At 38.6% G+C, this 27,625-nt stretch overlaps 1 protein-coding gene and 1 pseudogene across 1 annotated transcript in view; both read left to right on the plus strand.

Annotated features, from left to right (window-relative positions):
* RASEF (RAS and EF-hand domain containing) overlaps positions 1-27,625 on the plus strand; it is a 108,967-nt gene that overhangs the window by 18,689 nt on the left and 62,653 nt on the right. The gene's annotated exons all lie outside the window — the stretch shown is intronic.
* LOC122737403 lies at positions 1,213-19,046 on the plus strand (annotated as a pseudogene).

Below are 27,625 nucleotides of genomic sequence, written 5' to 3' on the forward strand. Positions count from 1 at the left end.
TAGGGAAATGCAAATTACAGGAACCAGAGCTCTGGCAAGGTAGGAAATAGAAAAGATATGGGAAAAGGGCATCAATTGTGGGAAAATGTAAATTGAGATAAATGCAAATAAAGGGTTTCACTGAAATTGCTTTTACTTGGGATGCCGGGGAGTCCTGTGAATGAAATGGATGGCTCTTTTCAAAAAGGAAGGATTTTTCTTTTAACCCTTCTCCCAGGGGTCTGGTTCAGGTTGCTTTGGGAGACATTGTTTGCCAGTCAGAAGATTGTTTGCTATTTTTGCTTTTACTATGCTCAATGTGCTATTGTATAGTGAACCTGCAGATCTAGTGATCCCTGAATAATGTGCAAAATCAGATTTTAATGGGATTTTTTGCCTTCTTACCTCATTTTAATCAAAGCCAATCACCCTTTGATGCTATAGCCAAATATAAAAAGTAATTCACTTCAGGTCATTGGATACTGTAAAACCATGTAAGATATTCTATGCATAGACCTAAAGCAAGAGGCGCCTTAGGAATATTTCAGCTTTATGCAGAGTACTCCTATGATCTGTAGGAGATGCAGGGCATACTGAATAGTCTCATCTATGTGCTGCATTATGTTGTTTTCTGGGGACAATTCTCAAATCAACAGTGTTTTCCTTCAAGAGGAGAATGAATGAAAGGAAAATTGTTGCAAGAGGTGATAGATTCAAAATGCAAAAAGGTATGTGTTTTTGGACACGACCAGTGCAGGACTTTATTTTGTTCAACAATGTATATTTGTTACAAGAGATTTATTCTCACTTTTATTTTTCAGTGGGACAGGTAGTACATGAAAAAGGTTTGGATCTTGCCTTTGACACTTTTGTGATTTGGAGCACTACATTTAAACTGAGTAGCCTCATTTTCCTTCTCTATACAATGAAAGGATTTGCACCAGATGGCCTCTTCCGTGCCTAGTTCTTTGATCTTATTATGACCTGATATGGGGAGAAAGCATGTGGGTCCTTAGGATTCCTCTGTAAGGAATTACACTCGAGCAAGTCCTATTTAGGAATAAAAGAACAGGTTTATTGGGGTACAAGAGAAACTGGCCGGGAGGAAGGTTTTGGAGAAACAAAATGCTTTCCTCCTCCACTAGCTTGGGGAGCACTCTTTTATAGGGTTCAGATGGCATGGGTAAGAAAGTCCCTCACTGGGTGATGGGCTGAGGTAGGTGATGATCGGTCATGAGCAATCTGGTGATGGGCGTTAACTCCATCCTGGTGGGTCTGAGCAGTCTTCTGGTGGGCGGTTCCAGGTGGTCTTCTCTTGGTGTAGTCATGCCCAACAGGATTACCTCATCCAGGTGGTCAGGAGGGTTGGAATGTGGGGTGGTGGTCCTGGAGCATGCTCAGTTTGATCTGGTGCTGCTTATCTCTTTTGGGAGTGTGTCCTCGATTGAGCTCAAGGAGAGGCCTAATTGATTTCAAGGGAAAACTCCTGAGGTTTCAAGGAAAAAGTTCCTTGACCTCCCCAGACAACTTCTGGGGTAACCGGGGCCCATAATTCTACCATAACAGATCAATATAAAGGACTTTAATTTCAGATGTGAAAAAAATCAGGTGTCATTATGAAATAGGATTTTCAGCTTGTAACATCATGGTATTTGAGATAATTTATTCTCCACATTTTTAGAAGAGTTACATAGATTATAACAGGTCATCACTGTTTCTAGATTATTTTCTTGCTAATCTCTCTAGTAATCAATATCAAGGTTAATATTTAGGGAATTAAAAAAGAACTAGTCCCACATAAGCATCTAGTTGCCATCCCTGGACAATGCCAACTCTAAAAAATGTCAGATTTTTAGAATGGATCATTTATTACCTAGCACATATTAGCCATTTGATAAATGATTAAAGTTTTTTTCCCTTTTTCTTTCTTTTTTGTTTTGCGGGCAATGGGGGTTAAGTGGGTTAAGTGACTTGCCCAGGGTCACACAGCTAGTAAGTGTCAAGTGTCTGAGGCCGGATTTGAACTCAGGTCCTCCTGAATCCAGGGCCGGTGCTTTATCCACTGTACCACCTAGCTGCCCTGTGTCATAGATTTAAAAACTTTAATAATTGGGGCACCTAGGTGGCACAGTGGATAAAGCACCGGCCCTGGATTCAGGAGGACCTGAGTTCAAATCCGGCCTCAGACACTTGACACTTACTAGCTGTGTGACCCTGGGCAAGTCACTTAACCCTCATTGCCCTGCCAAAAAACTAAAAACAACAACAACAAAAAATAAAGTCTATGATACATTCAAAATCTATCTATACATTGGTTTAAAAAAATCACTTAATTACAAGACTTAGTTGCCTCTTCCTTTGGAGTCACAAATTCTACTATTTAGTTTAAGATACTGCATACTTTAAGAAATTCTTTGGGAATTGGGGAAAAAACACAGGAAACTTCTTTTCTATACTGTAAATGGGATATAAGGACAGAAGTATATTACTCAGTGTTTCAGGTGACCTGGTGAAAGTTTAATTTTTGTTTGGAAAAAAAATGACTTTATGACTAAAAGTCAACTATTAAAACATTCCATTAAGTGAATTATGGGGTATGGTGATTAAAACTACATAAGAATTGTTTCTCTCTTTAAGTTGAAAATTTTCCTTTTGGATCAAGGGACTTTTAAAAATTACAATCCTCTTGAAAATATCCTTGAACTTGGAATGAAAATGCTCCTCTTAAAAATTCCCAGTAATAATACTGGGGCCTTTAGGCTCCTATTGAGAACATTACTAAATCTTTTTTAGCTCCTCATTCTTAAAAAGCTTGGTTATCGGGGCAGCTAGGTGGCGCAGTGGATAGAGCAACGGCCCTGGATTCAGGAGTACCTGAGTTCAAATTCGACCTCAGACACTTAACACTTACTAGCTGTGTGACCCTGGGCAAGTCACTTAACCCCAATTGCCTCACAAAAAAAAAAAAAAAAAAAAAAAGCTTGGTTATCTCATTTCTCGTTTCCTGGCAGATTGGAAACTTCAGACTGTACATGGGTTGGGGGAACTGCTAGAAACAATAGCATTAACATTCAGATTGTGAAGAAGAGAAAGGAAAATTTTAATAGATGCATAACTGTGTTCTATAAAAGCACATTATGGAGAAAGACTGTGAGTTACTCAGAAAAAGTTCCATTGCCTTCACTATCTTCTATTTGAGAAAGCAAGGAATCACATATTTTAATTTCATTTTTTTCTTAAAGTCACATTTTTTTAACAAGGTGAATTTAACTCTATAGTTAAATTAGTGATCCAGTGGTTGGCATGGTGCCTGACACACAGTAGGTGCTTAATGGATGCTTGTTGATCTGACTTGTTAAAAAAAGACACTTCCTCAAAGATGCTGGATTTAAAAATATCATTCTTGTATATTCATTTACAAATCTATTTTTGTTGGTGGTGTATCCCCCACATATTTTTGTTTATCCTTCCAGTGACTTCACCAATATCTACTGGGGGGTGGGACAAAGAGGGTTAAGTGACTTGCCCAGGGTCACACAGCTAATAAGTGTCAAATGTTCAAGGCTGTATTTGAACTCAGGTCATCCTGACTCCAGGGCAGGTGCACTATCAACTGCACCATCTAGTAGCCCCCTTCTATTTACTTTGGCAAATAAGATGATTGAATGTTTCTGAGAGAGCTGTGAAATGAATCCTTTCAAGTGCCCTGTGTGTGTTTGTGTCTGTCTGTCTCTCTCTGCCTGTCTGCCTGCTTTATGAGCCTTGTAGCTACCTCTGAGCTATGAAGACTTTTGATAAAGGTCAGTCAAACAGGATGTGCTTCTTCTAGGTGTACTGGGATTGTGACCTTGGATCCATAAAGGTTAGGATAAAGGTATGATATTTACCAGGATGGAAGTTAGTGTGAGGGATAAAACTAGAAGTTAGGATGTTCTCCTTTTGTTCTTTGTGGCCTGAGGTAACTCGGGAAGCTAGAATCCAAGACTAGTAGAGCATTCACTTAGATCTCATGGACTTGAAATTTTTTTTTTAAATTTTGGACCTAACGCCTGAACATTGGGATCTGGGGAAAGCTACCTACCATCCAAATGCATGTTATTGCCATGAATGATAGTTATAACAGGAAATGATTCCCAAAAGTGATCAAGAGAGGCTGTGGAAAGGGTAACTGAGGTAGGTCCTGACAGGACCTCATGCAGAGAGTATTGAGGGGGCCACTGTGGGAGCGAGTGATTTCCAAAGAAGTACAGTGACAGTAGAACGGTGTTGTCACTTGTGAAGGAGATGAAGTTGGGGCTGTGAATTCATTGGGAATATTCTGAAATCTTAGATGGAGAGTAGCTGATGGTAAATTGTTTCTGTTGTTTTCTTTTTCTTTTTAATTTATTTTTTGGTGGGGCAATGAGGGTTAGGTGATTTACCCAGGGTCACACAGCTAGTAAGAGTCAAATGTCTGAGGAGGGATTTGAACTCAGGTCCTCCTGAATCCAGGGCCAGTGCTTTATCCACTGTACCACCTAGCTGCCCCTGTTGTCTTCTTTTTCTTTCTTTTTTAAAAAATTCTTGTCTATTAATAAACATTTTTCCTTGTGAAATGTTTGTGTGCTTCCTGCACTATAGAAAGCTCTTAGAAAAATGAACCCAAATTTTTGGATGGTCCCAAGAGCCTGCCCAGGCCTTAGTCATTATTGAGAGACTGCGAATATCAAACCCTCAGATGAGATCTTGAGCCACAGGCTCCATAGGGGAAAACCACTTATAGCCCCATGCTGTAACTAACTAGCAATCAAAATGAAAGCCTTCTAATTAGCTAACTTTCCAAATATTAATGGCCAGCATTTAGAAAAACTTTAAGGTTTGCCAAGCCCTTTACATGTTACCTCATTTGAGTCTCTCAACAACCTTGTGAGGTGGTTGCTATTATTGTGCCAGTTTTACAGATGAAACTGAGACAGAGAGATTAAAGGACTTGCCTGGGGTCACACAGGTCTTTCTGACTCCAAATCTAGCTCTCTATTTACTCTGCCACCTACCTGCCTGGAGTCAGGAGGATCTTAGTTCAAATCTCATCTCAGACACTTAATAGCTGTGTGACCCTGGGAAAGTCCTATATATATATTCACACACACACACACACACACACACACACACACACACACACACACATATATATATGTATATATATATATATATATATATATATGAATGAGAGAAAAAATATTCTCAAGATATAAGGGAGGTCTTCATAATAAGGTAGCTGGGCCCTGGGAAAGAAAAAGAATTTTACTAAGAAGAGATGGGGAGATTAGCATTTTCCAATTCATGGTGACGATTGAAAGGTTTTGGAGTGGGTGATATTGCTTCTCCTCTTGCCTAAATGTAGGTGCTTTTCTAAAACTCTTTCCTTAGCCCTCTTCCCATTTCTGAGTGCTTTAAAGAAAAATAGGAGAGGGGGCAGCTAGGTGGCGCAGTGGATAAAGCACGGGCCCTAGATTCAGGAGGACCTGAGTTCAAATCCAGCCTCAGACACTTGAAAGTAGCTGTGTGACCCTGGGCAAATCATTTAACCCTCATTGCCCCACAAAAAGAAAAGAAAAGAAAGAAAATAAAAAGAAAAATAGGAGAGCTGTCTTGTGAAATATATGGGAGGAGAGGGAGCATCATTAGTGTCATATTCTGCAGAGGTCTTAGGGGAAATAAAGCTGAAAAAAGACAATTGGCTTTTGTTAAGTATGGAAGCCGGCCATAGTGGTTAATGATGGGGAATGCATAGTATAATGGGAAGGAAAGTAAATTTACAATAGGAGTAATGGGGTTCAGTTTCTAGTTCTACTAGTTGGCCTGTGTAACCTTGAACAAAATTATTTTCCTGATCTGGGCACTAAACAGGATCATTAAGGAGTTATGATTTATTTGTATAGGATAAAGGAGTCTTCATGTGTTTGGGTTTTTTTTCCATGTAAATATTTTATTTTTTTCCAGTTACATTGAGAGAATTTTCAACATTTGTTTTTATATGATTTCTAGTTTCAAATTTTTCTCCCTCCTTCCCCTCCCACCCCTCTCCCCAAGACAGCAAGTAATCTGATGTAGGTTATGTATGTACAATCACATTAAACGTATTTATACATTAGTCATGTCATGAGAGAAGAATAAGAGCAAAAAGGAAAAACCTCAAAAAAGAAAAACAACAACAACAAAAGCAATAGAAATAGTATGGTTTGATCTGCATCTAGATTCCACATGGAGAACATTTTCTATTGTGAGTCCCCCAGAACTATCCTGAGAACATTGCTGAGAAGAATCAAGTCTATCACAGTTGATCAACACACAGTGTTGTTGATACTGTGTACAATGTTCGCCTGGTTCTGCTCATCTCACTCATCATCAGTTCGTGCAAGTCCTTCCAGGTTTCTCTGAAATCCACCTACTTATCATTTCTTACAGCACAATAGTATTCCATTACATTCATATAACATAACTTGTTCAGCCATTCCCCAATTGATGGGCAACCCTTCAATGTCCAATTCCTTGCTACCACAAAAAGAGCAGCTATAAATATGTTTGTTCATGTGGGTCCTTTTCCCTTTTCCATGATCTCCCTGGGAAAAAGACCTAATAGTGGTATTGCTGGGTCAAAGGATCTCCATATGTTTGTAGACCTAGGAGTGGATGAGAGAAAAGTGTTAGTTATTGGAATAAAACCTAGAAGCCAAACAACAGAACATCAAAGATATAGGTTTGGCTTTGGCAAGTAGGTAATAGGATACCTCATCCTTTTTGAGACAGAAGAAAGGAAGAGAGGGTAAGTGAAATTCAGTTTTAAGATGTGGACAGGTAGGGGGAACAGTTGATGTCTTTGATCTTTTTGTAAGCTAAGAGGAGAGATCATTTACTAAGAAGGAAGGAAGTAGAGAACAAGTCTTTACTAAATACTTACTGTGGACCTGGCACTATGCTAAGTACTTTACAGATCTCATTTGATCCTTACCAATCCTGGGAGGTAGGTGCTATTTTTATCCTCTTTTTGCAGTTGAGGAAACTGAGGCAGGTAAAGGTGAAGTGATTTGACTAGGGTCACACAGCTAGTATCTAAGACCATATTTGAATTCAGGTCTTCCTAACTCTAGCCCTAGAACTCTATCCATTGTGTTACCTGGCTGCTTAAAGAGTCGAGGTTGATAGAACTATATATTTGAAAAAGAGAAGGTTTGGAATATTGACAGTTGAGAAGGTGATAAGGAGTAATTAAAGAGGATTAAGAGAATTGCCATGTAACTTGTAAGAACTCAATTAAAATAAGATTTCCAAGATGTAAAGTAGGCATAATCAATTTGTGTGTGTGTGTGTGCTTTAACAGTATTCATTGCATTGAAAATAATAGAGAAGGCATATGGAGAAGGTATCCCAGGTATCGGGATTATCAGGGGAAGAAACAATAGATGGGTAAACAGGAAAGGGTTCTTGAGATAGAGGGAAGTGGGGCCATGAAGTGGCTGGGTCAAGACTGGCAAGGACTGGATAAATAGAACTGGGCAAAAGAGGGGCTCATGGTATCATAGAGCTGGAATTGGAAGGGAGCTCAGGAATTATCTAATTTCATACCCCCCATTTTGCAGATGATGAAACTGAGCTTGATCCTCCAGTTGAGCAGCTCCATCACCACCCTGAAAGAGAAATTAGCTGCTTTTTATGCCCTGGAATGTTAGTTATCCTCTCTCCACATTTCAGGGGCTAGGGGCATGGTACTCCTCCCCTCTACCCCACTTTCCTCACAATCTGGAAAATCAGAGTAAAATGTCTTGGCCCTCCCATAGTACCAGAAAAGAAATCTAAATTATTATGGTATCAAAAGATAAAATATGTTGATATTTTACAATACAATATGTATATTTTATACATTTATGAGTTTGTAAACTTTTTCTGTGTCATCTGCTGGCCTTTGAGTGTTATCTGTGGCTTCTGCTAAACTTCCCCCAAATTCCCATTTAATTTCTTATGCTGACCTGAGATATATGGAAACCTTGATGGGGACGGTTGTGATGTGGAAGGGATAAATTTATATTCATCAAATAGAGAATGCTTAGGACCTGCTTTTTTGGGGGGAGGGGGATTTTCGATGGGCAGAACAGTATAGGGAATTTGTTGAATGAATACTTGGCTTTTGTGCTTAATGCTGCCTTCTCCACTAAGCTCAAAGTCCAGACTGAGACGGCTGAAGGTAGGATTCTACCAAATCTACTAGTCATTTTGGACAACTGATCATCCTTTGGTTGTGAAAAAAAAGTGCTCTGTTTTCCTGTGCCTTCTCTCCTAGATCATTTCTCCTATGTCGAGGAGTATTTCCTGAAACCTGGAGATTTCAGGTTCATAGGCAGTCGGTCCAGGAGGAAGGCAAGGAGGCTTTGTATGTGGTCACCAGGGCTGTATGCCCTGATTGCTGAAAAGACATTAGTATATTGTTTACAACGTTTTGCTACTTTACCACAAAAGTAAACTTTTAGGTCACATTACAAGTTTTCTGATATTTTCCCACACCCAACAAAAATCTCATTTCTTCATTGTTACTTTTGAGTGAGGTGTTAGAACAAAGCTGTCTGTCCTGATTAAAGCAAACAATATTAAGGTATAAGTGAGTAATGGCTTTTTGACTTCCCCCATCTCAAGGCATATTGTCTTAACAGACCATTAACCCAAAGGCACCTAAGTGGAGGAATCAGGACCAGTGACAAACTGAAATAGGCAGTTTCTGATGGCACAGGGCTTTTTGAAATCCCTTAAATTGATAAGGCCATTCCCCAAAGGGTGCATTAAGAGGCTAAGAGTGTTAGTCAACATCATCTGTCTTGGTATTGGAAAAATAGGACAGAAAAACAGTATATATTTTTGGTCCCCTCATCTACTCTTAATTCAAGTTGTGCTAGTTGATCGGGATAGATTAATGAGTGTACTTTAGTGTGCTTTAAAAAAATTACCTAGCAAAACTGAATAGAATTTCTCTAGCCTGTGAAAATGAATGAGAGGGTTTCATTGTTAGAATTAAGATTGAGATCTTTTCCCACAATGAAAGCTATTAGAGGACAAAAGAACTTTATGTTGAAAGGAAGACACTATATACATAGATATACATACACACATGAACATATGTGTGGAAATTTATTTTGATTTGGGGACCCTAGAAGAAGACGAGAGGCAGAGAAGAGGACTGAGGGGCGCCTGACGATATTAGAGAGGTTCGGACGAGGAGACGGGAGGATGGACAACAAGAGGTCAAGGGGCGGCTGATGAGATGGCAAAGGTTGGAGAAGACAGACAGGGGGCTACAAGGATGCAGAAGATGAGAAGGACTAGGAGCAGGGAAAAGAGAGGCCGAAGGGCAGACTGACGGACCAGACAGACAGAAGATGGGTGAGAGAAACACAGGGGTTCAGCAGTGACAGTAAGGAGGGGAAAGTTAGAAGCAGGGGATTTACAAAGTGAAAGGGGTTCGGAGTTAGAAGAAAGTATCTGAACAGGGAAAGTGTAACATACCCTGAGGCGAGAGGCGGCTAAGACCCTTCTTGTATTAAAAAAGTTCGAGGCACAGCAGGTGGGAAAGAGATGCACTGCAATGCAGTCAGGTTGTACATTTTATTTCCCTGTATTCTTAATTTTAAATAGTATCATAAATAAACTCTGCTTGGATTATTTAGTTAATGGGCTTCTTAATCTTTTGCTTATCAATTTGGGAGTGGAGCAGTGTGGTAGAACTTGATAAACGGCCCACATTAAATTTACAGCAGTCAGATAATCTGGGACTTTTGACTGTTTGGCTAAGTACCCCAGTTAGATTAGTCCCCCCATATTAGGCCTAGTAAGTCAAAATATTTCTACATTTGAATGGCAACTGCGGCAGGGCTTATGGCCCAATTATAGTTTTTCTAAACTCATAATTTGTCATATAATCATAAATTTTTCATAACTCAAATTATAAATTTTTTCCAGGTTAGATTAGTTAGCTAATAATAATAATTTTTTTACATATGCATGCATGAAAACAAATCTACAATATGTATGTATGTGCACATGTACACACATACATATTTTGTTTATATACAATATATTTGTAGCCTGTATATAAACATTTATATATGCCAAATTGGTATATTACCAAGACTATTATTTACTACTTCATCTAAAAGTAGTCATCTTTTATCTCTCTAGGGCTGGAAGGGAACCTTGAAGGTCATCTTATTCATTTCACTCATTTTATGCTTGAGACATCCTACTTGCAGATAGCAGTACTGAAAGAATGCTAATGTTTAAAAATGGGCCTTTAGGGGCAGCTAGATGGTGCAGTGGATAAAGCACTGGCCCTGGATTCAGGAGGACCTGAGTTCAAACCTGGCCTCAGACACTTGACACTTACTAGCTGCGTGGCACTGGGCAAGTCACTTAACCCTCATTGCCCTGCAAAATAAAGGGGGGGGGGCTTTAGGGGTCATTAAAACCCTGTACAATTTCTTCAAGTGTAATTTAACTTCTTTTGCTCCTCTTTAATTCTTGGTCAGGCTTACAGTCTTTGCACAGTGCTTGTCCAAGAATATACAAACTAACAGACCAGATTCATTAAGCTCCTTATCACAGTCTATAACTAATAGGCGTTTCCTGTGTGAATTGTTAGGCTAAAATCTTTTGAGTGATTATGTAATCAATATGGCAGGGGGCAACAAATTATAGTCATGATGGGCCATACTTTGCTGACCCTTGATAGATGAAGAAGTTCACCATCTGTAAGGAATCTCTTCTTTTGAACTCTGCACTGGTAGAGTGGCAAGCACCTTGGGCAAGTGTACATCTCCTCATTTTAAGACTCACTTGATATTAATAATCAGAGGGTCATGTAATAATATCTGTTATTACATCTCTCAAGGTATGAGACTATGATATGCATGGGTCATACCCTCCTGTAGGAGCCACCTTTTAAAGCTTTATTTTATTCTGCTGGATGAAATAATTTTTACCATTGAAAAACACAAGAAGGATCTTACATTCTCTGTATCTTTCATTCAGTTGTGAGACTATGAAAATCTGGTCTGCTCTATGATATTGTTTGAAAAAGTCTACACCTTCCTTTCCTATACATACAAGGATGTCTTTGATATCAAATTCTCAATTGATTCTGTGATTTCATCAATTCAGAAGTTCCTTCCAGTGATGGTGGTAATAACTTATCCATGTCTGCCCATACTATATGCAACTCTATGTGCTCTTACTAGTTCTCCATGGAAGGCCAACCCACCATCTTAGATAGCCTCTTCCCTTTCTTTTGACATCATCTAGTGACAATGAAGCACTCTGGCAGTCAGTCATTTTTCACCAGGTGACCAACCCATGTTTGCCTATCATCATACAGTTCCTTGATAACATCTTTTACTCTTATTAGAAGAGAATGTTATTAGTTGCAGCCTGTTCATACCCACCACGTGGCTTTCTACTCTATTTGATATTCACGTTTAATTCTTTGGAAAATGTTGTTTTCTATGTTTTTCTTCTATACAGAAATCAAGTGGAATGCTCATATTTTTTTAAAAGACTGCTTTCATGGGAAGCTTGGCATCTATAAAACTATGATCCATTGTTGAATATCACTTGTGAAAAAGCTCATTCAATCTTTATTGATGCCCTCACTGGTGTTTGATATCACTGGTGGGTGATATCAATGGAACTATAGATGACCTATGAAGATTTTGTTTAGATGAGAGAGTAGACATACAGGTCAGTAGTTTTTTGGTTTTTGTGGGGTTTTTTTGCAGGGCATTGAGGGTTAAGTGACTTGCCCAAGGCCACACAGCTAATAAGTGTCAAGTGTCTGAATCTGGATTTGAACTCAGGTCCTCCCGAATCCAGGGCCGGTGCTTTATCCACTGTGCCACCTAGCTTCTCCTCAGTAGTTATTTTAAAAGAATATTTTATTTTTCCCCGAGTTACATGTAAAGACAATGTTTAACATTCATTTTTTGAAAATTGAGCTCAAAATTTTCTTTCTTCCTCTCTCACCCAACCCTTTCCTAAGACAGTAAGCAATTTGATATAGGTTATACATGATCAATCATGGAAAACTTGGTTGTGTTGTGAAAGAAGACACAGACCCAAAGGGGAAAAACATGAAAAAACATGAAAAGTGAAAAAGAGTATGCTTTGATCTGCATTTAGACTCTATCAGTTCTTTCTCTGGAGGTGGATATCATTTTTCATCATGAGTTATTTGGAATTATCTTGAATCATTGTGTTACTGAGAATATTGCAGTCATTCACAGTTGATCAAAGTATAGTATTGCTTTTACAGTGTATAATGTTGTCCTGGTTCTGTTCATTTCACTTTGCATCAGTTCATGTAAGTCTTTCCAGGTTTTGCTGAAATCTGCTTACTCATCATTTCTTCTAGCACAGTAATATTCCATTACAATCATATGCCACAACTTGTTCAGCTATTCTTCTGTTGATTAGCATCCCCTCAATTTCCAATTCTTATCAACTACGAAAGAACTGCTATAAATATTTTTGAACAATGAGGTCCTTCCCTCTTACCCCCACCTTTTTTATTTCTTTGGGATATAGACCTAGTAGTGGTATTGCTCAGTTTTATAACTGAGTCAAATTGTTATTCAGAATGGTTGGATCAGTTTACAACTCCACCAATAGTACATTAGTGTCCCAGTTTTCCCACATGTCCTCCAACATTTATTATTTTCATTTTCTGTCATATTACAGTTCAGTAGTTTTTATGAGCTGTATTTATATATCAATAAAATTTGAATTTTTTCCCTTCCTTATGTATACACTTGGCCCATTTTATCTGCTTTTCCTGTCTTTAGTGTCATTTCTATTTCCCTTCTAAGCAGTTTCCTGGACTGTGAAGTTATCATGTATGTTGGTAAGTTCTTCTTTTCTTGATGGAAAAATCAGTTTACTATAATAATCTTTACAGATATATTTTCCATTTTTATTCTGTACGTTGGTCTCTTTCTAGTTTTGTCCTTAAATGCCCTTGGGGTGACTTTGCTTAGCTGGCTGTCTCACCAAAATTTCATTTTTACCAATTTTACTCTTCTGCTCTCTGCTTTGTTAGACAATACTGCAAATAATCTATCATTGAGCTTTGTAATATTTTGAAAATGAGAATTTTAAATTGATGTGGCCTTAGGCAAGTAGGCCATGTATTTGTTGATGCTCTCACTTTCTGGGTTCATTTGATTTCTTTGTTGTAGCAGTTAATTTATATGTTGTGAAACTTTGTGAAATTATTATAATTGCTATTGCTATTATTTCTGTTTATTTTAATTGCAAATTATTTGTTTAAATACTTCAGAATTAAGTTTTTTCAATTATGTGCCATTTCTTTTTAACATTGCTCTTCTTTCTTTTTATTGATTCTCATCTTAGCTCTGAAATGTTGATGGTCTGACTGTACATAGATAGTTGATTCAAGGATAATTCACATTAATAACAAATCTTTTCCCTTGTGTTAAAACATAATCTCTTCTGTTTATTGCAGTGTTATTTGGTGCTTACCACATCCTTTGCCTCTTAATTCTTTTCTTGAAAAAAAATGTTCAAGATATTAATACACAAGTCTTAAATGTTATCTGGACTCTCATTCCTTCTTTTTGAATGATGATTTCCCATGTATCTTCCTGTTCTCTCTTTTCCTAACCTTTGCATTGAAGTCACCATGTCATCTGAGTGTATACTGATTTCATTGCAATTATTTTTCAAATTCCTCAATCAACTTCCCTACCTCATCATTCTTAGCAACTGATGTTGATACACTGCAATTATTTTTTTCATTTCCATTTGTTAGTTGAAGCTTTTTCCCCTTGGGTTTTGGTTATAACAAGAATGGCAAGATTGATATGATTTACTTCTGCCAGCAATATGGTCATTGGTCATTGGAATAGATTTTCACATATAGAGTACTAATTATTTATTTTGATTTTACTTATAGTCTAAAAAACTGTGATTCTTACCATCCTCTATGTCCATGTCATCTCTCTGCCACTATCACTAAAGAACCAAAGGGAGATGGTCACACAGAAATGGTGGACATTTTGTATTTTTTGATGGGTTGAAATAATCAAGGAAATATCCATTAAGTGGCTAGCCTATTGGTGATCTCCCTCTTAGTACTCAGCTAGAATGGTCTTCATAAAATAGACTCGCTATAGATTTTGGGACCTTGGAGTCTCCTCTATGCCATAATGAATCATTGGAAGATTATTTTGTGGTGGAGGCCTTTGATATATGTATAAATTATTCTTAAATGCTTTTTATGGGGAATGTAAGCATCTGTGGTGTTTATATTTTTCTTTTGCCTTTTTATTGATATTAGCCCATCATTTCCAACCCTCTCAAGCATTTAACATCCCATCTTCTTTTTTGATATCTTGACAACTGATCCTCAATGCCTTCAGAATTTTGTCACCTTCAGCACATATTTGTGCTGCATATATTTGATTTAGTCCAGCTGCCCTTCTTAATTTTATTTTAAGTTTTATTTTTACTTCCTTATATGAAAATTGGGGACTATGATGTTAGAATTCAGATTTTATTGTCATTGATAAAAATGGTTTCTTATAGAAATCTTGGCAGATCTTACCATTTTTTCCCTTCTCTTTGTCCTTTCAGTTTTATCTTTAAATGATATCAGGATGGTCTGACTTAACTGACTCTTTAATAAAGCTTTCTGCAAACTTGATTTCCCCCATACTGCTTCTTACTGTTTTTGAAGTGATGCTGCTCATATTTTACCACATACCTTTATAATGTTGTATAAATATATTTATATTCTTAAACATTTTTTGCCTTTGACTACCAGTATCCCTCTGCTTGTCAAGGAGATCAAGTATTTGCTGACTAAGGAAATTGCTTGGCTTCTCTTGTCTAATTGGCAATTGATTTGCTGTGGTAGAACGTTCTTAAGAAACTGTGATAGTCTCTGTCAATGTTTATTCATTTACACAGTTCTCATTATGGCACATTAACAGCTTGCTAAAATAGGTCAACTTCAAGTTGCCTGACTTTGATGGTGTCATCTCATTTTTGTCTTTTAAATAAGGTTCTTGATCCTTGTTCTAATACTTTGATTACCAAAGAAATGATTTACAAATCTTTGTTTCCTGTTAGAATCAAATGAATTTCTTTTTTCTGAGTGTTATTCAGTGATTACTGTGTCTAGTGCATCACCACTCTTCTTGAAGAAAGTATATATAGAAGCTTCATACCTATTTACCCATGTGGGTGGGATAAGTCTGCAAACCTATGTCTTCTCATTTCTTCTCATCCATTTTTTCCAGTGCTTTTCATCATCCTTCATCATGCTTTCTACTTCTGCCTAAATGATTGTTATCAAGTGCTTTTTTGGGGTAGGATTAACTGCTTCGTCCTCTGAAATAGATGCTCATGCATAAGAATCAATTTGTTATTGTTCAGTCATGTCTGATTCTTCATGACCCTATTTGGGATTTTCTTGGCAAAGATAGAGGAGTAGTTTTGCCATTTTCTTCTCTAGTTCATCTTACAGATGAGGAAACTGAGACAGATAGGATTACATCACTTGTCCAGGGTCACATAGCTAGTAAATGGCCAAGACTGAATTTTTGAACTCAGACTTTCCTGACTCTAGGCCCAGTGCTCTATCATACTACCCCACCTAGCTGCCCCAAAGAATCACTTTCTCAGTCGGGTCTTCCAGAATCCAAACCTAGATCTTGAGCTATACCACCAACTTCCTTCCTTCCTTCCTTCCTTCCTTCCTTCCTTCCTTCCTTCCTTCCTTCCTTCCTTCCTTCCTTCCTTCCTTCCTTCCTTCCTTCCTTCCTTCCTTCCTTCCTTCCTTCCTTCCTTCCTTCCTTCCTTCCTTCCTTCCTTCCTTCCTTCCTTCCTTCCTTCCTTCCTTCCTTTCTTTCTTTCTTGTGAGACAATTGGGGTTAAGTGACTTGCCATGGGTCACACAGCTAGTAATTGTTAAGTGTCTGAGGTTGGATTTGAACTCAGGTCCTCCTGAATGCAGGGCTGGTGCTCTATCTACTGTGCCACCTAGCTGCCCCAAGCACCAACTAGCTTTAATGGAAAAGATGTTGGGTTATTAAAGGAGCATATACATAGGGCAAGAAAATATGCTCAACAATACAGAATAAAAGCCTCTGACTCACACAGCTGTTCTCAGCATCAAAAACTCTTATCCTTATTCATGTGGATGAAACCTCAGGGTTCTTAGTAGTACAGTTTAGGCTGCTTTGCAAGATGGGACATGATATTAAGGTATAAGTCAAATTACATAGTTAATAACAATATAATTATACAAGAAGTACCTCATTCATTATGAATGTTTTGGTGTTGAGTCATTTCAGTCATGTCTGACTCTTTGTGACTCCATTTTTGGGTTTTCTTTGCAAAGATACTGGAGTGGTTTGCCATTTCCTTCTCCAGCTCATTTTACAGATGAGGAAACTGATGCAAACAAGATTAAGTAATTTACCCAGGGTCACACAGCTAATAAGTGTCTGAGTCTGGATTTGAATTCAAGTCTTCATGACTCCATGCCTGGCACTCTATCCACTGTGCCACCCAGCTGCCCTAAATTACATTTTAGCTTCCTAAAACCCTAGAGATGAAGTGGAAGTCAATAACGTTAGCTGATAATTGATATAGAAATCTCATTATTGCTTAAAATTGATGTGAACTTGGATTTGCTTTTTTCTCTTTCTTTTTTTCTGGAGGGGTGATGATGTCTTTGGTGTGTGATTTCATTAGTGTGGGGAACAACTGGTATAGGAAACTCGACTGATAGAAATCAGCAACTCACTGCTTATATGCATATGCACACATGTATGTGGACACATATATGAAATCCATAGGATGCTTAGCATATTTTGCCAAAGCTGGAGCTTGTTCTAGGGTATATTTCAGAAGTTAGGAGACTAATGTGTGTAATTAAGGAAATAACTGTTCTAGTTCAACTTTAGGGCATTCTTCAACTGGTCAGTGGCTTACTTAACAGAGAAAAACTAGTCTTGGCGACTTGTCTGTCTAATCTCAAGACTGGATCTTATATCAAACCAGGTATTTTAAAGTAGGCCTTCAAGAGGCTGGAAGGGTATTTGGTTGTCTAGTCATTAAAAAGTAAGGGCAGGGGGCAGCTAGATGGCACAGTGGATAAAGCACTGGCCCTGGATTCAGGAGTACCTGAGTTCAAATCCAGCCTCAGACACTTAACACTTACTAGCTGTGTGACCCTGGGCAAGTCACTTAACCCCCATTGCCCTGAGCAAATAAAAAAGTAAGGGCAGGGCCACCCCTCCCCTTCCCCGCCTCAGGTTCCCCCACCTTCCCCTCCCCGTCAGGCCGCACGGAGAGAGCGCCCCCCCCCCCCCGAAGCCCCAGGAGGAGGCGGCCGAGGCTCCCCCGAACTCCGGAGCGAAGCCGCCCGCCCCGTGTGGTGTGTGAAGTGAAAGCCGCCCGCCTCCCCTCTCCCTTCTCTCCTCCCCGTAGCCGGTGAGCACGGAGAGACCAACCACGATGGAGCCGAAGAGACCTCAGAAAAAGAGCAACAGGAAGCAATTGAACATATTGATGAAATATAGAATGAAATAGACAGACTGAATGAGCAAGCCAGTGAGGAAATTTTGAAAGTAGAACAGAAATGTAACAAACTCCGCCAACCTTTCTTCCAGAAGAGGTCAGAATTGATCGCCAAAATACCAAACTTCTGGGTAACAACATTTTTTAACCACCCCTAAGTGTCTGCACTGCTTGAGGAGGAGGATGAAGAGGCACTGCATTCTTTGATCAGAGTTGAAGTGACAGAGTTTGAAGATATTAAATCAGATTACAGAATAGATTTTTATTTTTATGAAAACCTTTACTTTGAAAATAAAGTTCTCTCCAAAGAGTTTCATTTTAATGAAAGTGGAGATCCATCTTCAAAGTCAACTGAAATCAAATGGAAATCTGGGAAGGACTTGATGAAACGTTCAAGTCAGACACAGAATAAAGCCAGCCAGCCGGAAGAGGAAGCATGAAGAACCAGAAAGCTTTTTCACTTAGTTCATTGACCATTCTGATGCAGGTGCAGATGAATTAGGGAGAGGTCATCAAAGATGATATCTGGCCAAATCCCTTACAATACTACTTGATTCCTGATATGGATGATGAAGAAGGAGAAGGAGAAGGAGAAGAAGGAGAAGAAGAAGGAGGAGAAGAAGGAGAAGGAGAAGAAGGAGGAGAAGGAGGAGAAGGAGGAGAAGGAGGAGAAGGAGGAGAAGGAGGAGAAGGAGGAGAAGGAGGAGGAGAAGGAGGAGGAGAAGGAGGAGGAGAAGGAGGAGGAGAAGGAGGAGGAGAAGGAGAAGGAGAAGGAGAAGGAGAAGGAGAAGGAGAAGGAGGAGGAGTCGGCAGCTTGGAGGATATTGATGAAGAAGGTGAAGAAGGTGATGAAGGTGAAGAAGGTGAAGAAGATGATGAGGGAGAAGAAGGAGAGGAGGATGAAGGAGAAGATGACTAATAGAACACTGATGGATTCCAAACCTTCTTTTACCTTTTTAATTTTCTTCAGTCCCTGGGAGCAAGTTGCAGCCTTTTTATTTTTATTTTTTTTTCTCTTGTGCACATTTGCCTTGTTCTCTTGAGGTCTCTTTCTCTCCTCTTTACACCATGGTTCACAACTTTTTTGGGTGGGGGAGGGGGGAAATACCTTGAGCAGAATACAGTGGGAAAAGAATCTCTACCATTTCTGTTCCAAGTTCATATTTTTATCCCTTCCTATCCCAAAACAAACTGTTTATGGAATCAACACACACTGTGTTCTGTGGGAAAAAAGAAACCTGTTCCCTTCACACTGCTGGAAGCTGAAGGGTGCTAGGCCCCTGTGTAGTAGTGCATAGAATTCTAGCTTTTTTCCTTCTTTCTCTGTATATTGGGCTCAGAGATTACACTGTGTCTCTATGTGAATATGGACAGTTAGCATTTACCAACATGTATCTGTCTACTTTCTCTTGTTTAAAAAAATGAAAAAAAAAAAAAAACAAAAACAAAACCGCAAAACCATGGGGTTATAGCAGGTCAAAAAGGGTGGGTTTGAGATGTTTGGGTGGGTTAAGTGGGCATTTTGACAACATGGCTTCTTCTCCTTTGGCATGTTTAATTGTGATGTTTAACAGACATCCTTGCAGTTTAAGATGACAGTTTTAAAAAAAATTCTCTCCTAATGATGACTTTGAGCCCTGCCACTTAATGGAGAATCAGCAGAACCTGTAGGATCTTATTTGGAATTGACATTCTCTACTGTAATTTTGTTCTTGTTTATTTTTAAATTTTCTTTTTTGTTTCACTGGAAAGGAAGATGCTAAGTTTTAAATGTTAAAATGCACAAGTTGCTTTGTTACAATAAAACTAAATGTGTACACAAAAAAAAATGAAGTAAGGGCAGGTCACTGAGAGAAAACAAAATGCCTTGTTCCAGCAGTTTGGCCCATACCTATTCCTCTAACTCTGATATGAACTTAGCTAGATTGGGCACAGGCAGAAAGAGAGCAGGATGTATAGCCGATGTGTTGGCGTTTATTTGTTTAACCTTTGATGTCAGAAAAAAACACACAACAAACACACACGTAGAAGAGAGATCAGTAACTTTAACAATCTTGGAAATGGAACAAAAGAATTATTCCATTTGTGTTTTCTCTTCCTCTCCTCCTCTGCACCCCCTATTAAGTTATGAAAGAAATGACATAATGCTAGAACAGGAAGAGACTTTTCAATGATTAGGAAACTGAGGTGCATAACATATTTATTGTGCTTTTAAGGTTTGCAAAGTACTTTACATGTATTTATCTCTCTTAATCTTAGCAGCATTCATGGGATGTGGATGCTAGTGTTACCCCATTTTATAGTTGAGGGAATTGAGGCAGAGGCAGGTAAAGTGACTTGCTAAAGCTCACACAACCAGTAAACAAATGTCTGGGGCAGGATTTGAACTCAGGCTTTAATAACTCCAACTCTGTCTTCTAGTCTACCTTATTGTTTCAGAGAAGTTCAGTGACTTGTCAAAAGTAAAATGGGTTGGACTTAGTACAGTTGAGACTGTAAATTTGGTCTCCTGACCCACCACTCTTTCCATAGTACCATGGCTGTTAAGTTGATGCTTTTGGGGGGATGTGGAGGGCATACTCAGCTGCTATTTTAGGGCAGTACATGGGAATCTTATCATATGCATGAAGGATGATATTTTTCAGGCTTCTAATTTAAGATCTCCAAGTGCTTTGTTTTTGTCTTTTTTGTTTGTTTGGTGGGGAAATGACGGTTAAGTGACTTGTCCAAGGTCACACAGCTAGTAAGTGTCAAGTGTCTGAGGCTGTATTTGAACCCAGGTCTTGCTGAATCCAGGGCCTATGCGTTATTCACTGCACCACCTAGCTGCCCCCTCCAAGTGTTTGTTAGCACAGATTCCTAAACTCCCTGGAGTCCAAATGGGGACTCTAGGTTCACCCAGATGGTTATCCCACCTTTTATTTCACGGATGAAGCAAGAGGGTGAAGTATGAAATAAGTGAGAAAAACCAGTATTGGGGCACCTCATTTTGCACAAGAGTTTTTAACCCCCCAAATTTGAAATTCAAATCTTATTTGATTGCACTGGGGTAATAGATCCTTTTAGGGAAACCTTGCAGTGAATATTTTCTAAAGTGGAAAATTATTTAGTAATGAGAGGAATAATCCTCCTAGCACAGCAGGTTGTATTGGATAGAGTCAGGATTTAGAATCGTAGCACCTCAATTTAAATCTTAGCTCCCCTATTTATTTCTTCTGTAGCTGGGCAAGTCAGTAGATGAAGTGACATGTTCTAGTGGAAAGAGCGATGGATGGATAATCAGAGGACTGAGGCTTAAATTCTAATTTTGCTACTTGGGACTCTGTGACTTTGGGATAGGCATTTCTCTCTGGGTCTCTGTAAAGTTAGGATATTGGACTAGATATGTCAAAGGCCCCTTCTGTCTCTACAACTGGGATCATATTTTCTTCAATTCAATTTTACAGGCATTTATGAAGCCCCTACTATCTGCAAAACATGGTATTACATGCTGGGCATGCAAAAACAAAATGAACAGTCCATTCCCACAAGAATCTTCTATTGGAAGGTTCCAGTGTTTCTAGAGATAAGTAAAGTCAATATAATTTGAAGAGGGGGATATTTTAAACAACCAGGGGATCAAGAAAATCTTTCTGAAGTAAGTAGCACCTTAAATGAGATTTAAAGTAAGTGAAGGATTCTGAGAGAGTGGAATGGAAGGAGTACATTTCATTCTTACAAGGACACCTTTGGATACAAAAGCTTGGAAATAGAATTTGGAGTTTTGGGGATAGTTTGGCTGAAACTGAAGTGTGTCAGAGGGAGTAATGTAATAAGCCTGGAAAGGTAGGAGTGGAGGCAGATATTCAAAAGTCTTTGCATTTTAAGTTAAGTTTGTATTTTATCCTAGAAGGCAACAGGAAGCCACTGACAGTTCTTGAGGAGGAGAGTTACAGACTTTTGCTTTAAGATTATTTTAGTCAAATCCGACCTCAGCCACTTGACACTTACTAGCTGTGTGACCCTGGGCAAGTTAACCCTCTTTGCCCCACCAAAAAAAAAAAAGAGATTATTTTAGAAGTAGAAGGATCAGAGAGGAAAGAGACTAGAAACAGGGGGGGTGATGAGGGAATAGAATGTATGTGAGAGATACTGTTCAGGTAGAGTTGCCAGGATTTGGAAAATGATTGGATGGAAGAGAATTGATTAGGGAGAGAAAAGAGGCAAGTATGACAGTGGTGTTCTGAATTTTGGGGAAAGATGATGATGTGCTCAATAGGAAATAGGGATATTTGTAGGAAGTGGGTTTAAGGGAGAAAGATAACTCAGTTCTGTTTTGGATATAATGAATTTGAGATGCCTGTGGGTCAACGAAGTAGAGATAGCCAAAAGGCCATTGACAAGGTAGGACAGCTAGGTGTAAGGGCATATAGGTGGCACAGTGAATAGACTGTTGGGCCTGAAATCAGGAAGACTCATCTTCCTGAGTTCAAATCCGGCTTCAGACACATACTAGTTAAGTGATCCTGGGCAAGTCACTTAACCCTGTTTACCTCAGTTTCCTCATCTGTAAAATAAGCTGGAGAAGGAAATGGCAAACCACTCCAGTATCTTTGCCAAGAAAACCCAAAATGGGGTCACAAAGACTCAGACTGCACTGAACAACAATAATGTGAGACAAGAGGGAGAGGGGCAGCTAGATGGAGCAGTGGATGGAGCACCGGCCCTGGAGTCAGGAGTACCTGAGTTCAAATCTGGCCTCAGACACTTAACACTTACTAGCTGTGTGACCCTGGGCAAGTCACTTAACCCCAATTTGCCTCACTAAAAAAAAAAAAAAAAGAGGGAGAGAGAGAGATTAAGGATGGGTGTGTGGTTTGAGGAGGCATTTGTATAGAGATAATGATGGATCCCTTTGAACCCAGGTTTGTGATCACCAAAGAGAAAGTAAGAACAGGAACGGGTCCTTGTTTATTTTTCTAGATCTTGTGTTTATGGTGTGTTTATGGTATTTATGGCATTGAAAAATATTCCATAAATTCAGAATTATGCTTTTTATGTCCTTAAGTTGCTGTCAAACAAACAATAAAATATAATCTCTAAATTCCATAGGAAAGGAACAAAAAGCACATGGATTTTCCTTTTTCCCTTAAATTTGTATAATTATTGTGTATCCTTTGTTTTATTGCTTGTGAGTCAGCTATTTTTCCCTCAGTCAGTTGAATAATAAGGGGTTTGTTATTTTTTTTTTTTAAGTTTGAGAGTTGGAAGGGAGCTCTTTGACCAAACCAGCCAGAAGAGGAATCCTCAATATCACGTAACTGACAAGTGCTTATTCAACCTCTGCTTAAAGATCTATAATGAAAGGGAACCTACCACTTCTCCAAACAGCCCGTACCACTTTGAGGCAGTCACAACTGTTAGGAAGCGTTTCCTTGACATGAAGCCCAAATTTTCCTCTTTGCAGATTTTACCCTTTACCTTCTGCTTCTGCCCTCTGGGGTCAAATAGAGGAAGTCATTTCCTTCCTCGTGACCGTCCTTCAAGTACTTGGAGGCAGGATTTTTTGTTGAGTTATCTGAGAGGACAGGATGAGCAGATGACTTTCTAATGCTTGACATGTTGTTGGTGTTCAAAAATAATAATAAATAATAAAGTGACGATGATGTGTTTTCAAAGTCTTGCTGTCTAGGAAAGTGCAGTCTATAAATATTATTCATGATGATGACAATAGACTCTTAGCATTTTCCTAAGAGTATTAGACCTCATAGGAGGGGCCAAAACTCCTATGTTCTGTACTACTGCATAGAAGATACTGTTTGCCTCATTTGTTTATGCTTTATTTGTGCAGTTTGGTTGACTTGGTAATTGGCCCCAGGCAAGCTTAAACTGGTTCTGTAGATAGGGAAACTGGCAAGAACTTGTAGCCACGTGGACACCCTCAGGCCATCCTTAATTAAACTTCCTAATTGGACTGTGCATTTCATTTGTGATTTCACACAAGCTCATGGATAATATAAAATATTGGATTTTTTCTACTTATTAACCCTCAAAATTTTGGTTTTCAAGGGGATGCTGAGTTGTCATATTTTGCTTGATTTTAGGGAAAAATAGACTTTGAAGCTGATATTTGAACAGTGAGAAGGGAATTGAAGATCTTTTCTTTTTTTTCTTTATTCTCTTTTTGGTGGGGCAATGAGGGTTAAGTGACTTGCCCAGGGTCACACAGCTAGTAAGTGTCAAGTGTCTGAGGCTGGATTTGAACCCAGGTCCTCCTGAATCCAGGGCTGGTGCTTTATCCACTGTGCCATCTAGCTAACCCCTGGAAGTTGAAGATCTAGGGAGATCTTGGTCTACTGTTGGATGAAGAGAGGTGATCTGATTAATTGGAACTGATTAGACCTTATTCAAGGCAGCTAGGTGGTACAGTGGATGGAGTGCAGGGCTTGGAGTCAGGAAGACTCAATCCTCCTGAATTCAAATCTGGCCTCAGGCACTAATTAGCTGTGTGACCCTGTGCAAGTTACTTAACCCTGTTTGCCTCAGTTTCCCCATCAATAAAATTAGCTGGAAGAGGAAATGGCAAACCATTTTGTTATCTTTGCTAAGAAAACCCCAAACAGGGTCATGAAGAGTAGGACATGACTGAAAGTGATTGAATAACAAAAAGCCTTATTCATAGCCATGAAAGTACTAGTGAATGCCCAGATTGTCAGAGTTATAGAAATGTATTTAGAGGGAATTTTCTCATCTCAGAGTTCCCTGTCTCCATGAAGTTGCTGATCTACTCCCTATCCTCATTCTGTAAAAAATATGTAGCATCTTTTGGCTCAGTAAACAGTGCTAGACTTGGAGTCAGGAGCATCTGGATTCATATCCTTCATCTGATACTTAAAAGATGTATGACCCTGTTTAAGTCACTGTACTCATCCAAATCCCAAGTTCTTCATCAGTAAAATGAAGAGTTTTGACTAGGTGGCCACTAAGACTCCTCCCAGCTTTAAATCAGTTATCTTGTAACTCCCAAATGTATAACCCTATGATCTTTCCCTTAGGGATTTTCTTTTGTGTGAAGAATTGTGTGTGTGTTCATGGGATGTTCAGGCTGTGTTCGTAAGTCAGAACTTTTTTTTTTCTCAGCTTGTAATGCAGTAATTTGAAAGATAACTAATTTCAGGAGTGTAGGTCCTGACTCTGATTGAGACAATTTCTAGGCTTCAGAAGGTGGGTTCATTCAATTGGAACTGTGACCACAAAACATTCATCATTTGATAGCCAAGCTTTGTATTTATCTAAGCTTTGCTTTTGATGGAAGACACAGTGATTCTTGAAGACTTTACAACTTGGCAGGATCTGCCAGTATTATGTTGTAAGGAAGGACACCATATATCAGGGAGGCAGCTTGGCCTTGTGAATAGGGAACTGGCCTTGAAACCAGGAAGATCTAGGTTCAAATTCTGCTTGTGACATATACTGGTTCTGTAACCCTTAGCAAGTCATTCATCCTCTTGGGGCTCTAGACCAGTGGTGCCAAAGGCAAATAGAAACAAATCTTGAGCTAAATATTGACTTAGAAAAACCACAACTTAACATTATTTATATTGCATTGTATTTTTATTCATTTTATTAAATGTTTCCCAATTAAACTTTAGTCTCCTCTTTTTGATGTACCAAATCAAGCCCTGATTTGTAGTATTTGCTGATTTTTGAGGTGTAAAGGCTCATGTTGAAAATTTAACAGTTGGTTTTTATTAGCTGTCAGTCAGTATGTATGTCTATATACATGTGTGTATAAAGTATATATGTATGTAAAGTATGTGTATACATAAAGAATTTATATAGCCACATGATACATATATGTACAGGTATATGTATAGGTGTATGTATATGTATCTGAATCTGTATATGTATATGTATAAAGAATTTGTTATGTGCCAGGCAGAGGCAACTGTGTGGACCACTGAATAGAATGCTGGACCTGGAGCCAGGAAGACTTGAGTTCAAATGTGGCCTCAGATACTTAGATGTGGGCAAGTCACTTAACTTGTTTACATCAATACGCTAGAGAAGTAAATGGCAAACCATTCTAGTATCCTTGCCAAGAAAACCCCATGCATAATATTGATGTGCTATAGGGCATCTAGGTGATGCAGTACATAGAGCACTGGCCCTGAAGTCAGGAGGACCTGAGTTCAAATTTTACTTCAGACACTTAGTAGCTGTGTGACCCTGGGCAAGTCACTTAACTCCAATTGCTTTAAACATCCGGGACCATCTCCAGTTGTCCAGATGTATTATCTTGCTAAAACTTGTATTATCTTGTCCAAAAACTCTTAGTACAGTATTAAGCCTTCCGGACTAACCTGTATATCAAAAGAGAAGCATTCCATTTCAGGAATTAAGTGGCAGTTTTTTGATGGGTCCTATCTTTCTCCTACTTTAGAGTTCTGTAACTTGTTACTAAATATAAACAAGGTTATTTGGGGAAATATAATAAATGATATTTCAAATGTGTTAAAGTGATTGGAATGAATGTAGCAGAAACTTAACAACTGTTGATTTGATTTCTAATTTACTCTTTGCTCAGAACCTGTGAAATGCAGCCTCAGTAACCAAGAGCAGTCCATGTGGGAGAAAATGTTATTGGATTGGAAAATTAACCAGGTAGAAAACATCATGAGACTGGAGAAATTAACCACATCTCCTAAATTATTGGATTCTGTATAGTCTGCTAGCTAGCATGGCATAGGCTTGGCACTTGTGTGGTGCCAGGTGAATGCAGAAAGAAGTATGGACTGTCATTTTGATGCTAATGGATGACATCTAGTGTTTTGAAATACTATGAAAAATTGGTAGATGTTGGGAGTGGAGAACTTGAAACTTTATATACAGTGTGAATATGACATAGGATAAGAAGTCCTCCTGCCTATGTAGGTCATGGTGGGGGAAGTGCCTTCTAGGATGCTCAGGGTTGGCCATAGCATCTGTGTCACTGAAAAGAACCCTACAAAGTATGACAAATTTTTATTTAAAAAAAATCACAGTCGACATTTTATACTGCTTTAATGTTTTGAAGTGCTTTAGAAATACTTCCTTAATTTAACCTTACAACAACCCCTCCTCCTCTTTTCCTTTTCCCCTTCCTTTTTCCTTATTCCCTGTTCCTCTTTTTCCTTTCCCCTCCTCCTCTTTTCTCCTTTCTCTTCCTACTCACTCTCCTTCCTCCTTTTCCTTTCTTTACTTCTCCTTTCTCCTCCATCTCTCTTCTCTATCTCTCCTTCTACTTCTTCCTTCTCCCTCTTCTCCTTCCCTGCTCTTCCTCTTCCTCATTGCTTTATTAGAAATTACTTCTCCTTTGTTACTTGTATTTTCTCCCTCTTCAAGATGAAGATGTTGTGCTAAAGGCTTCCCCAAATTGAACTTTAAATCCTATGCAAACATTGTATGATGATCAACTGTGATAGGCTTGGCTCTTCTCAGCAGTGCAATGATCCAAGACAATTCCAAAGAACTCATGATAGAAAATGTTCTCCACATCCAGAAAAAAGAACTGTGGATTCTGAATGTAGATTGAACCATAATGTTTCTAATTTTTGGTGTTTTTTTCTTTATTTGAGGTTTTTCCCTTATGTTCTGATTTTTCTTTCACAACATGACTAAGGCAGAAATATATTTAATGTGATTGTACAAATATAACCTATATCAGATTACTTTCTGTCTGGATAAGGAGGGAGGGAAGGGAGGGAGGGAGAAAAATTTGGAACTAAAAATCTTATGGAAACAAATGTTAAACTCTTTACATGTAACTGGAAAATAACAAAGTATTTATGCTAATAGCATAATAGTATTTATGCTAAATTTAGCATAATAGTATTTAGCATAATAGTATTTAATAGTATTTAAAAATAGTATTAAATAGTATTAAAAATATATTTAAATAGTATTTAAATAGTATTTAAAAAATAGTATTAAAAAAAAATCCTATGCCAAACTTGTTATTTGGATGTGATTTTAAATATTGTTATTTTTAGGCCCCAAAGTTGTT

This window comes from Dromiciops gliroides, chromosome 1 (assembly GCF_019393635.1).
Source record: "Dromiciops gliroides isolate mDroGli1 chromosome 1, mDroGli1.pri, whole genome shotgun sequence".
In the NCBI taxonomy this organism is placed as follows: domain Eukaryota; kingdom Metazoa; phylum Chordata; class Mammalia; order Microbiotheria; family Microbiotheriidae; genus Dromiciops; species Dromiciops gliroides.